At 40.7% G+C, this 14113-nt stretch overlaps 1 long non-coding RNA gene across 1 annotated transcript in view; it reads left to right on the forward strand.

Moving 5' to 3' along the window:
• LOC140116602 (uncharacterized) overlaps positions 1-14113 on the forward strand; it is a 35736-nt gene that overhangs the window by 3038 nt on the left and 18585 nt on the right. The gene's annotated exons all lie outside the window — the stretch shown is intronic.

Consider the following 14113-nt stretch of genomic DNA (forward strand, 5'->3'; position numbering starts at 1 on the left):
CTGGGACTTGGGGAAAATGTGTATAAGACTTACTAATATGAAACAGAGGGCTGTCATTAATGGTGAATCCTTAGATTCTGTTGAAGTTACCTTAGGGGTTCCACATGGGACACTATTGGGCCCCCTTCTTTTTTAATATTTTTATTATTGACCTCAAAGAGGGTTTACACGGCAGAGTTTCAATATTTGCTGATGATACTAAGCTCTGTAAAGTAATTAATACAGAGGTAGATAGTATAATCAAGGGGATATGTGTAAACTGGAGGATTGGGCAGAAAAATGGCTGATGAAGATAAATGTAAAGTTATACAAATGGGCCACGAAAACAAAAACTACAATTATGTTCTAACTAGATTGAATTATGTTCTAATTAAACTGAATTAGTTAGTAAAATTGCAGCAAAAAAGACTTGGGTTATTGGTGGATGGTAAATTTAAATGACCATAAAATAAAATTCTTTTCCAACTTTACTATGATATTATGATTTTAGATATTTTGTCTGGGAAAATTCTGTCTTAAACAAATTGATATATCTGAGGTGTGTTATAAGGTGTGTAAGGAACGGTAGGTTTTGTTTTTTAACTGTGTCTTAGTCCATCATTTATAATATGCCTTAGTCTAGGATACAGATGGGCCTACTTCTGTTCCTGAGATGCCACTTTCTACACTACCCCTTTGCTTGTGTAAGATTGAGGCAAAATTTTCCAACTTATTTTAAAAAGTAAAAAAATTGTCTCAATCTAACTAACACTAACATAAAAAGCTGCACAAGTTTGCACAAGTTGCACCAATGCCTGCAAATGCTCTGTTTGGCAACTTTTCAAGCCAACATTCTGGAGGGCAAGAATGATGTATTTTTCTATGTATAGTCCACAAACAAATCTTCAATGTAATTGTAGGGTTCATATATTATTAACTTCCATACACTTGTAACATATTGAGCTATTATTATTAGTATACAGATTGTATGGGGAAAACTTAAAGGGAACATGCCATTTAAATTAACCCACTGAAAACTATGATGAGAAAGCATGGCCCTTATCCTTAAATTGGTGGTCCCAAACCGCCGGGCCCTGGCCCAAAACTGGCCATGGAACATCAGTCTCGGGCCATGGCCGAAAACTTAAACTTGGAAAAAAAGGTACTTACCTCCAGTGCAGCTCTAAACTCTGACCTAATCTCTCCTCAGGTTGCAATCAAAGGCATGTCCCTGCTAGCGTGCACCTGTTATGAAGCAGCCGTGTCGCTGGCTGATTGGATCATAGCGGGCGAATGCCAGCAGAGAAGTTGGAGACGTGGAGTGAAGCGGAGCGCAGGAGGTAAGTGTTGTCTTTATTGAATTTATGGGACCATCGCTGTGGACATTTCATGAGGGGGGAATACTGCTGGGGGCATTTCATTAAGGAGAAAGCACTTCTGGCGGCATTATATTGGGGAGCCATGTAGTGGTTATTTTATTAGGGGTGGGAAGCACTGCTGGAGCCATGTTATAGGGGGGAGAACTGTTCAGGGAATTTCATTAATGGAGGGCACTGTTGTAATTTCATTAATGCACTGGGCATTTATTAGGAAGGGAGCACTGCTGAGGGCATTATATTTGGGAGCACTGTTGGAGGCATTTTATTAGGGGTGGGAGGCACTGCTGGGAACATTTCATTAGGGGGGGCACTGCTGTGGACATTGCGTTGAGGGGGCTCAGCTGAGGACATTTCATTGGGTGGGGCGGCTCTGCTAGGGACATCGAAAAAGGGTATTTTAGTGTCCCCTTTTCTGTAGCCAACTTTTTATCAAGACATCAAAAGGGGTACTATAGAGTAGGGATACAGGAAAGGGGACATTATGGGGTTTATATACTAAGGGTCTGCGAACTTTAGTCAGATTTTCCAACATTTTTAGGTATTGCACGGCTGTGACGGGTATTTAGCAGGGGATTGTGGCGCACACAATTGGAATTTGGCGCAGCTGCACTGACTGCCATGTTTTGGGGTTAGATATGGAGAAATTGTGGGGCAATGACCATTATAAGAGGGTTACCTGGCCTCAGTCCCAGGAAAAAATGTTTAGGTGCAGCCGGTTCTCATATACAAAATGGTTGGGAAACACTGCATAATTAGTTTCTTTCCTGCTAAATTAAAATATCAGTTTGTAAATTTGTTGCAAGTCCAATCATATTAATTGAGTGTTGCTTATTGTTTTGTATGCAGTGTAAGTGTTGTTCACTGCACTGCCCTAACTCCTTGTTCCTAATTTGAACTAGTGCTGCCCCCCCCCCTCCTCACACCATTTCACGACCCACTGGCAGGTGTCAGCTTTATATTACAGCCAACACCCGCCTCTAGCAGCAGTGATCAGAGATTCTTTCAAAAGCGGGTCATAACCACTTACACGCCTTTTCCTCCATATATTTAAGAATGACATGGATCGCGGGGGCACCAGTTGACTATGTGTGACTATGTGTCGAATAACCAAAACCAAAATAAACATAAAGCGAGGGGTGTGGGCGTAAAGTCTCTATCACAAGAACCCCCCCGCTTTTTACACATAGTACAGCCAAAATATTGAATACTAAAAAAATTGTAAGTCAGATAAATGCCAGACAGATAGATTTTATTGAGTAAACAAGTAAGCGGCAATACAAAAGTAGCAATAAGAGTATAAAAACAGAGAGTGCCAAAGTAAACATAAGATCATAAGCCAATTGAAAGAATCGGACCTGATACATAGGGCATGATAACAGTCAGAGCCTTGTATGGAGATCCCAACAATTAAAGGGAAGCATAATACCTCATATGGAGTTAGCACTGAGACATAGTTACCTATACCAGTCAGACAGGCACGCGCTGTACACCCCGACACGTGTTTCGCAAGTAGCTTGATAACTTGCCGCTTACTTGTTTACTCAATAAAATCTATCTGTCTGGCATTTATCTGACTTACTATTTTTTTAGTATTCAATATTTTGGCTGTACTATGTGTCCAATAAGTAGAACATTTTGAATTTCGAAATTTAAGAATTTTTTCAAATTTTCACCAAGTGTTTTTTTCATAAATAAATGTAAAACATACCCCAAAATTTTTCAACTAACATGAAGTAACGTGTCATGAAAAAACAATTTAAAAATCACTTGGATATGTTAAAGTGTTCTAAAGTTAAAACCACTTATAGTGGCACATGTCAAATTTGAAAAATGGGCCGTGTGAGGAAGGTGAAAAGTGACTTTGGCGGTGAGGAGTCAAATAGGGCGTGCAATACACTTCTGTCGGACTCTGCATGATAAATGTGTTGCATGGTCCGAATGTGCACCTGAAAGCTCCTTTATGTTCAGAATTTTGCAGAAATTCGGATATAGTGCAGCCGTGACACAAATGAGTCATGTGCAACAGTTGTGTGGCACAGGCACTTCTTAAATACATGTGGAAGTACTTTGCACAAGAAAGAATGTGTAAAGTCCGACAGAAAACTGTCCCAATGGCCTTAATTAAGGGTTTAATTTTTTGCGATACGTGGTGGCTTTTTAATTGATATATCAATTTGGGACCTATATGACTGTTTGATCATTTTTTATTCAAATATTGATGGATGAAAAAATGGCAAAAAAGGGGCGAGTCGGACATTTGGACAATATTTTCCATTATGGTTTTCACGGCCAGAATATAATTTTTTTAATTTTGGGATGTGATCATACGTAACATGTTTATGATTTTTTTTACTATTTACTTTAATAAGTGGGTAAGGGTGGTGATTTAAACGTTTACTTTTATTACATTTTAAAAATATTATTACTAATACATCAGACCCTCTATAGTACTTTAACCCTGCAGGGTGAGATTGCTCATGCTATATACTGCACTACTACTGTACAGCAGTATATCAGCATCATAAATGGTATGCTTACAAGTCTCTATGCCAACACTGACCGTGGCAGTTACAGGTGGGTGTTAGCTGTGTTATACAGCCAATTCCTGCCATGTTTGGTGAGAGATCATCAAATTAGCTCACTTATTACACCTCTGAAAGCACCAGAATGTAATAGTACATCCTGGTGCATGAAGGGGTTAAGGACCATCTTCCATTATTCAACTAAATACTTATACAGCCTCATTTACTTTCCCCAGCAGCTGCTGTAGCAAATTCTACAAAATTCCTTGCTGGAACATTAAAAGACAGACAGGGATTGTGTGTGGTACAACATTGCTACATCATTAACAACTCCCTTAGGAAGGTGGGGCTGGGAGATACCTGGCAATATGAATACAAATCAACTGGGCTGGTCTCAGGGATCCTCTTCAGAGAGTCACTTGTCTCTTTCTTATTCATAAGAAGGGTTGGATTAGCATTGTCAGCATCCTTGAGATGGTGGGGTATAGAGACTATACTGCAGCTCCCTGCCTCCATCACAGTTTTGTTTCTGCACTGTGTCCCAAAAGACAGAAAAAATGTGCAAGTAAAGTGGCGTGTTACTGCTCACGGTACATTCAAACGGCAGTCCATAGGGATGTATAGTCGGCTGCAAATTTGTGTCCCCATAGACTGCCCCAATACAGCCGACGTTCCCATATACGTCACCCATAGACGGCAATGGCTGTCCGGCGGCGGTAACGCGCCACAGTTGTTGCACCGTTCTGTGCCACACACAGGGAAAAGATAGAACATGCTCTATCTTTCCCTGTGTGTGCGACCGTGCACCGCTTTTCTCCATGGAGGGGGGAGGGATCACCTCCTCTCCAGCACACAGCGGTATGCCCGCTGCATAGGACGGGCATACGGCTGTGTAAATGTACCCTTAGGAGTTTGTACCACATTTATTACTGGCTGCGGCAGGACGGGCATACGGCTGTGTAAATGTACCCTTAGGAGTTTGTACCACATTTATTGCTGACATTCACCACACTTCTGTCTGCACCAAAGTTCTACAGCATGAGCAAAGTGCACCAACCAAAAAAAAAGGAACACACATCTAGAGCAGTGCAGGGGGCACCAGATTAATGAAGACAATGGGGCAGATTTATCAAGTGTCTGAAAGTCAGAATATTTCCAGTTGCTCATGGCAACCAATCACAGCTCAGCTTTTATTTTAACAGTGCTCATGAATATTTTAAAGGGAAGCTGTGATTGGTTGCCAAGGGCAACTAGAAATATTCTGACTTTCAGACACTTTATAAATCTGCCCCAATGCGTCAGTTTTTATTAATCAGCCACACCCTGCACACTCCACAGGCAAACTGCACATATTACCATTTGCCCTAGTTTTGATAAATTTGGTCCCCTGTGTATGGTTTGTGGGGAAAGGGGTCGCCGGTGACAGGTTCTCTTGAAGAAAGTGAACGACCTATTTGCTGTCCCAATGTGGTTAGGCTGTTTTCTTCAAAACTCCCCAGATAGAATTTTTCCTTGCCCTTGATCAAAATCGAGATAAAAGCGAGGTCTAACAATTACTCTCTTTTCGTGAACATATTGTTTTACAATATTTTAATTCCAGTGAATTCAGTTGTCACTATAGGCTTGTATTATAGTTAAAAATATCCATATGTACTATTAATCATGATGGGGAAAGGACATTTGGGCTACAATTCATCTGGCATAATGTGCATCAGGAAGTATTAAATGTCACTCTTTAGCTAATTTCTGATTCCTCCAAGGTCAGTGACAACAAAGTATGGTCTGCTCCATTTGCCTTCTTTAAAATAGAGCTTTCATGAAATGCATCACCTGTACCTCATTTCAATTAAAATAGTCACTTCAAATACTTGCTCAGGTAGAATATTTTTCTACCTTTACAAAACAATTCTCCGATCAAGTCTATAGAGGAACTGAATATGGCAGAGTAAATAATCTTGGATATTTTTGGCATTCCCATATACCTTAAGGGAGAATGGTGACATATGTTCATCACTCCCAGGTTTTATACAGGTCCCATGTAATTATGACATGCCATGAATACTGTCCAGGAGATTAACCCCTAAAGAAACATTGGCATCGTAAAAAAAAAAAAAAAAATACAAACAAACCTTATTTAGGTTGGGTACAACATTGGCAAAATGGGTAGCTGATCCTGCAGCTTTTCCACCATGTGGGACATCGGCCTTCTGATTTTTTAGTCATGAAAACAAGCCACTGAAATAAATGTCTTCATGTTAGGCCCCTTCCACACTCGCGAGTGAACTCTCATCACACTCGCAACGCGTGCTGCCCGGATCGCACGGCCCGCATGCTGCAAGCCGGAACTGAACTCAGCATGTCAGTTCAGTTCCCGTTTGCAGCATTCGGGACAGGCAATCTGGGCAGTACACGTTGCGGGTGTGATGCGAGTTCATCGCATCACACTCGCGAGTGTGGAAGGGGCCTTAGCTTATGTTTGAATGAACAATTATGTTTAGCTGCTAAGTTGCAAATGTCTTTGTTGCTGCCAACAACCAGTCACCACACTGTTATGAGTGCAGACAACGATAACAATTAAACCAAAGAATGCCTAGATACCTATTTATGCAAATTTCAACACAAGAACCTTATTCAAGTCTTTAAAAAAAGTTTCCAGTAAGAAATAAAAACTTCCTGTTGATTCTGAATCCTTGTGTAATAAATAGATTTAATTTTAATCTAGTAGTATGTTCTCCTAACCTCGTCGTTCTTAAAAGAAAGCTACTTCTTATTTGCTGTCATGAGCCCAATATCTCTGCCAACTAAGATTTCAGGCCAATAGTTAGGGAGGTAAAGAAGGAAGCTACAATTTACAGAATTCTGCCAATGTTGTAACCCTGAGAAGGAATAAATCAAAAATGGCCTGATCAGTCTACTATTATCTGACACTTGAAAAGAGATGAGACTGATCAGAGATGAGAGATGATGAGATCCATGAGATGCATATTACACATGACTTTCTCCCCTCTGCTATCACAGCCACTACATAATGTCAGCTCTACTATACCTCCCTCCCTCTTCCCTGGATAAAAAAAACTTATCTGCCTGCAGCTTGTAACTTTGCATTCCTCATGTGCCGGCAGACACAGTGCTTTTGTCAGTGTGAGAATTTATCCTGGAATGCAAAGGGTGAAAGCCCTGCAGGGAGCAGAGAGAGAGAGAAGCTCAGTGAAGCTCAGACAATATGGTTGGGTCGGGTCCATGGTCGGGTCTAGGGGCAACCATAATTGTGTACACCAAGACTGATAGAGACAGGCTGGAATTATATCTTATTTTTGTTAATAAATTTGAATTAGAGAAAGTGTTATTTTGTTATCCTGAGTATATTTAAGAAATTTGTCCTCGTGGGAATATCCCTTTATATGGTGGCACTTGGAAGTCCAAAATATTATGCAGAAAACAAGCCCTCATACATTTCTTTAAAAATAAAAAGGGCAACAAGCAATGATTGGTAATACAACACTAATCATTAGTTTAGCTCAATATACGCTTTGTATCAGTACTCTTTGTACTATTTGATTGTTACGGGAAACATACAATTCCGGCACTTTCTGATGCATAGCTTTGTTTTCACATGGTGATAGCTGGCAGTCGAAATAAAAGATATAATCTGCTGAAAAACAAGCATTTTGACATTTGTTAGAAGATCGGGAGCACAATTACATCAATCAATTGTTAGGAACAACTATTAAGATAATTGGCCCAATAATTGGCCAGTGTCCATATGTAATGTAGATACATTAAACACTTGAAACGGTTGACTATGTACTGCATTACATATGTTATGATAGATAAATGAATATTTGATAGAAGTGCATTATTATCATTGACATTTGTTTCTTTTATTGACATTAACAATTGCATATTTTAAGGAAAGTAAAGGGTTAACGTGCCAAGCTCTGTTAGACGGGCAGTGATGAGCAGGAGAGTGATTTAAAGTCTCCAAATGATGGAAAGGTTTTCAGAAATAGGTTTAGAGAGGTCCAATCTCAGGGAGATTGAGTGTGAAATAATTGAACTTGCTGGCATTCTCACTCCTGTGTATTTATATGTTAATCGTATACCCTACAAGATTCTCATGGAGTAAGAGGAGCTCAGCCAGGCTGTAAGGGGGATTGGTTTAGTGCAGAGTAAAAGCTTTTCACATTAAACCAAGGATGCACACAGGCTGCATCCATTTTTGGCTCAAACATTATCTGCCATCTCTCTGGGGAATATCTTTTTATGCTTCTATCACAATACAAATACCACATGATACCAGTGCATACAATCTATGAGCTTGGGGCATTACCGCGCAAATGAGTTTACTTTACTAATTGAAGCATATATTATGTCTACTTCTCATAACATATGAGTCATAGGAAAGAAGGGCCCTGAGGTGCAAATTCTGTATAGGACCAAAAAACAGTTTTATTTTCTGCAATATTCATATATGGTAATAACCACCTCTACTCTTCACTTGTAAAAAAAATGTTGTGATATGGAAATCCTGTGACAGAGAAGTACAATCATTTGTAGAATTGCTGAATATTACCTATTACTAAATATTTATCATACCTAGAGTAATTGGAGAGTTAATTATCGAAATACAGGGAAAATCTTGCCTTTAAAGTAGCATACACATGACCCCCATGCTGTAGTGAGTCACAATCAGAGCTTTTTCAATCAGGGACGTACAGCTATTCTTCTTGGATTCCATATGAATATAGTACAAAGCATATTTGAATAGATTATTTTAAGAAAATACAAGAGAAGAGTACCACGATAATAGGCATTGTTGCACTGATTCTGGTGTCATCGGACACCAATTTTCCCTCTAGCCTCCACCGTTCCAGAATAATTTCTGTAAGTGTTTTCTCATCTCTACTTTCAAGAATGTCTGCTACATTGTGCAGGTGCACTATCCTCTTCAACTGTGTTAAATTATAACAAGCAGATAAAGGGGGAAATGCTGCAGAAGCAGGGAGATGGAGGAGGAGTGTGTCACAGAATGTGAAGCAACAGCATGGAGTAACCCTTCTGGTTCATTAGCATAATTTGCAAAGTTAATTTTAAAAGGAAGGAGGTCACAGTCACAGTGCCTGGATCTATGAGTAATAGTCCCTAATTTATCATGCTTGATTTTGATGGTAGATTTCCTTTAAGCCCTGTGCAGCGCTGCATAATTTGTGAGTGATATATAAATAAAGGAATTATTATTAGTAGTATTATTATTATTAAAGGACCAGTGTTCGTGGGTCTTAAAAGTCTTCTGGAAATAAGTTATTTACTGCTTGCTATAAAAGTAACTTCTCCCAATAGGAGGTGCCTAAGCATTAAAGTTCCATGTGTTCCACGCAAAGGTTCATATACCCCAATTATCTTAATACTGTGTTTCATCCTACTATTTTTGTTTGATTTTACCTGACTATGACTCTATACTGATAGCTTAACCATGACCCGATTTCAACATTACCCCGACATTAGGACTCTACCTTGAAAACTGCCCTGACCTAAAGTTGGTATATCCGATCCAGCCTGACAGCTACCAGTCCAAAAACTAGACTGTCTATGTGTAATTTATGCCAACTGTCACCTACATCAGAACTACTCTGAGAGGTTGCAGCCTTTCCTGTGTGAAGGCCAATGGGGACACTTGGATTAATGCCCTGTGGTTAAGCCCACATATACAATCTTGTCTACGCTGTCGATCGGTCTTATGGCTATCATTTTGTCATTGTCCATTGGAAACTTTACTCCTAGGCAAGACTATAGTGTATATATTCTTCAATATTCCATGAAAAATAGGCCAGAGCAGAGCACCATATGCCTGGATTTTGAATTCTTGTCCATAGATGTTAATGGAGATTGGAGCCTCTTAGGCTTATTTGCATAATTTTTAAAGCCTTTTTTCTTAAAAAGAAGGTCATAGTAAGCGTAAAGAAGATTCTGTAAGACTAGGCACGCACCAGCAAGTATGTGTCCTTGGTTTACAATCCTTTATCCTGGTGGTAGATGTGTCTTTCTATGGCATTAGCTCAAAGTGTGTATGAGCGAGGAAATTTAACTCATTAGGAACTGTGAATTCAGGACTTGATTGAAGGGCCTCCTTGCAATACAATGTGTTGGCACTTAACAATAGACGTTGATCAATGAACACGAAAACAAGGTCCAGTAGTTAATTATGGCAGTATATTTTGTGTTGAAAATATCACTAAACTGTTTGTTTCCATTTCCTTCTTGCAGCAGTAACATTTACCTCCTTTTTCCGACCTCAATGTATTACAAAGATTTGCATATGAATAATTGTGCTCACCTTATTGTGCACTAAACATTTCTAAGTAACTTCTTATAAAAAGTAACATGTGTCTACAGATGCTATACAAAAGACACCTCCTGAAAAATCATTGTCAAGTGGTTTCCAACATCTCCATTTGTTTTCTACAGGAAGATTATAGCTGTCAGTTTGTTTACACCCATTATGGTGAATATTGCTCTTATCTCTTGTGTTGCAATCATTACTAGCTTTCATGAGAAAAGAGTGGCAGAGAAAATGGCTGCTTCCATACTAGCGGGAATAACCAACACTTAGAAACATCATTTTTAAGACACACTGCCTAATAAATTGCATATATGGCTATAGGGACACAAATTCTATTCATTTAAAGTCTAGATAAGCTTGGAGATGAGTCCTGGTGCAGTGACTCCATTAAAGGCACTATATATTTTACTATTGGGAAATTTTATTTCTTCACATTTCCGGAAATAGATGTTACTGTATAAGTCTCATGTTTCTGTACATATGCTTTTATGTATGTTGCAATTTTCAGCTCATTTTGTGTGCTCTATATAGCAATTATAATTTTTATATTATGATCACTATAATTATATTTTCTATAATATATTCAAGTAAAAATAAGGCATTCCTAAACCTTTCCTTAAGGCAGAAGCAGATGGTTTGCAGCAAGGAACCCTCCATGATTTACTTGCAGCACAGTGGATGGGATTTATACAAATCGCAAACATCCAGAGCAATAAAAATTTACAGTGGAAACTTAGTTCTGCTATGAGTTTTGAATAATATTTATTGCTGCAGATTCAGGGAGCGGAATTCAGCCTTTGCAATGTAGGATGTTTGTGTGATTTTTCATTGGGCATCCATAATAGAATTCCTTCGTTCATGTGAAATGTTATCCGTTTACCTATAAAAAATCTCCCCCAAAGTCAGGCAGATATGACTCATCTCATTTTCACATGAGATGAGTCAAGTTTACTGGTTGCATAGAGAGGATCAATTCCTTGCATTTAATACTATGCATTAAACTGTTTGTATGTCATCCATGCATGTGATCTGAGGAGGAGCTCCATATCTATAATATGACACAAAAAGCATGTTTCTATGTACTACAGAACAGAAAATACTTTCTGGGATATTTCTGTATTCTTATATATTTATATCAGATCTAGGGAAAGGGGATTGATTTAAACTTTTAGGTTTATTATTTTTTCTTGTTTTCTTTTTACAATTTTTAGTCCTTTTAGAGTACTTGAACCTTTGGATGTCTAATCGCTTCTGCCATATACTTCAGTGCTACTGTACTGCATAATATGGCAGTTTTGCTACTAACCTCTAAGCACTGCCTCTGGAAGACTCTGAGAGATAAGACAAAATGACAGGTTTAAGAGAGTCTAAAAGAGACTCTAGGCAGGCCCGGCGTCAGCACCCGGCATACCTGGGCAAGTGCCGGGGCCCACATGTGCTGGCAGGGCCCACTGGAGGCGGGGGAGGTGTTCCCCGATGATATAATAATGATGCAGAGAGCAGTCACTCTCTGCATCATCAGTGTTGCCTGAGCTGTGTTTTCCCGGGTACCTGTAGGGGCTGTGAAAACCTACCAGGCACCAGTGCTGTTCGGGGGTCGGCCGGCAGTTGTATAAGCAAGTGCACGGAGGAGGAGGAAGACAGGCTGGACGCTGACAGAGGCAGCATGTGCTGAACTTGTCACCTCTGTCTGCAGCGATGTATGGTGACCCCGTGACCCTGTGTGAGGAGGCTCAGGAGGACAGCATGGTAGGTGTCATTCCGCTGTCTTTTCAGTTAACCCTTTGCTGTCTTGCCCCTGACAGTCAGGTTCTAATGCCACTGCCTACCTCTTACTTTTGTAGTCCATCCATGCAGAGTAGTCTAAAAGGGTTTGTATCATTACACCCTGTTGATGCCTGCCAATCATTTTCTCCCTCCTACAGTGTAAATTATTGCCCACTTTCTGCCCCCTGCCATTTTACCCCTGTGCCACCTGTTCTACCTCTTTTCCAATGTCTCCTTTCCTGTTGACCCCCTCCCTCCTTTAAAACAATAACCCTGAAGATGCGTTCACACATGGGCCACATATATTAAAGTGTTTGCGCCAGTTTTCTGTCTGATTGTCTAAAATGCTTGCACTTGTATTTATAAAGTGTCTGCACCAGTTTTATGTGCCAGCTGCTCTGTAGCAGCCGCACCACAAAATTCTGCACATAAAGGGGCGTCCGGTGCATAGTCGGACCCACCACATTTATTACTGCAACTCGACAGGATTGCGTTGCACACTCTATGTTAACTGTGCACCAAAAAAAGGTTGGTGACACTTCCCAGAAAGTGCAGGAGGTACCAGATTAATGAAAACCGTGCGGCAGTATTCTGTAATGTGCCGCATCCTGCACACTCCACAGGCAAACTGCACCTAGTGCACTACTTTTGATAAATGTGGCCCACAGTGTTTTCTGCACACATTTGTACGTATGCATAACACCGCATGTGTTTGGCTGCTTAGAAAGAGTTTTCTTTCATTGCTAGAAGTGTAAGCAGGTGTGAAAATGTAAACACATTAGCTTACGCTTCCATCAATGAAGAAAATGGCTTTAAAAGCAGCCAAACACATGGTAACATGAAAAACGTATGGTGGGGCAACAAGAGGGGGCAAAAGCGGGCCGTGGGTCACTTTTTCTGACTCGAATTTGGGAGGCATAGTAAAGGGGCCCACTGAGGCACTGGCGCCCAGGGGCCTACCAGAACCTGGAGCCGGCCCTGACTCTAGGACATGGAAATCATGGAAATCATGGAAGATCACTGCCCACCATGAGGTCACATGGGGGTGGCGGGAGCACCCAAGATGGCGGCACATATGCGTCTCAGCAATTTAAATGCTCCTGATAGATTTGCCTGTGGCATTTTAACACTCACGATCAGTGCCAGTACCAAATGTGGGTGTTTATTGCAACATGCAGCACATCAACAGCCACCTTGTATGTAAACTGCCACATCCCCCACTGGGGCCCGGCCTTTCTTCAGTGGCTGTAGACAGCCAGGGCCCAGAATACTGGAGTGGCTGGCTTATGCAGCTTTGGGCTGCAGTCCCAGTGCTTGGTAGTGGGACCGGAGGATGGGCCTACAGCCTGGCAGGTCTCCAGCAGGTGTTGTGTGCAAGAAATATGGAGGGAGAGGCTGATGAAAGCGGTTTCCCCTGAGAAGTATGAAGAGGTCCCTGGCTAATAGGTGAGACAGCCCTACCCAGGGATTACATGAAGCACCTCTGCTTTCTGGTATTATGACACTGGCTGGTGCGGTTCTGCCGGAGCTGCACTCTCCTCTGCTTGCTTTGCTGACATGTGCTCCAAGATGGAGTCTCTAACTAACTCTGAGTCTGACCATATGCTCCCGCCCACCAAGGGTTTATTTACTCCTTTGGTCAAGATGTAGCACCCTCCAATCAGCTTTCAGCTTGCTTTACAATATTACAATGAATCTCATTGGACAATAACATTGGCTAAGTTTACCTAGCATTGACTAAGTTTACCTAGCAGTAGCTTCTGGATGAGTTGTGCAGGATCACCAGATAGATCCTGGCAAGGAGAGGGCACTATTCGCAACAACCACCTTGCCTATGCAGCGGCAGAGGTGTTGCAGAACCCTCTCCATACAATGGGCCCAATGCTGCGCTGTAATAGTATGGCACATGTCAGCAAGGGGTTAAGTCTCCCAGTTCTGGTTTTGAGCACAATTTTGGCACCCTGTTAAGCTACTCCTTGTCAGATTGGTGCAGACACTTACCCAAACTTGCTGGCTAAAAAGGCAAAAACATAAAATACAGTAGCACTTATTCTAGAAATCTAGAATATATTCCATATCCTTATTATTTTCTAGCTTTGTTTCTAGTTTGTCAATGCATGAAAATT

The sequence above is a fragment of the Engystomops pustulosus genome, chromosome 2 (assembly GCF_040894005.1).
Source record: "Engystomops pustulosus chromosome 2, aEngPut4.maternal, whole genome shotgun sequence".
Taxonomy (NCBI): Eukaryota; Metazoa; Chordata; class Amphibia; order Anura; family Leptodactylidae; genus Engystomops; species Engystomops pustulosus.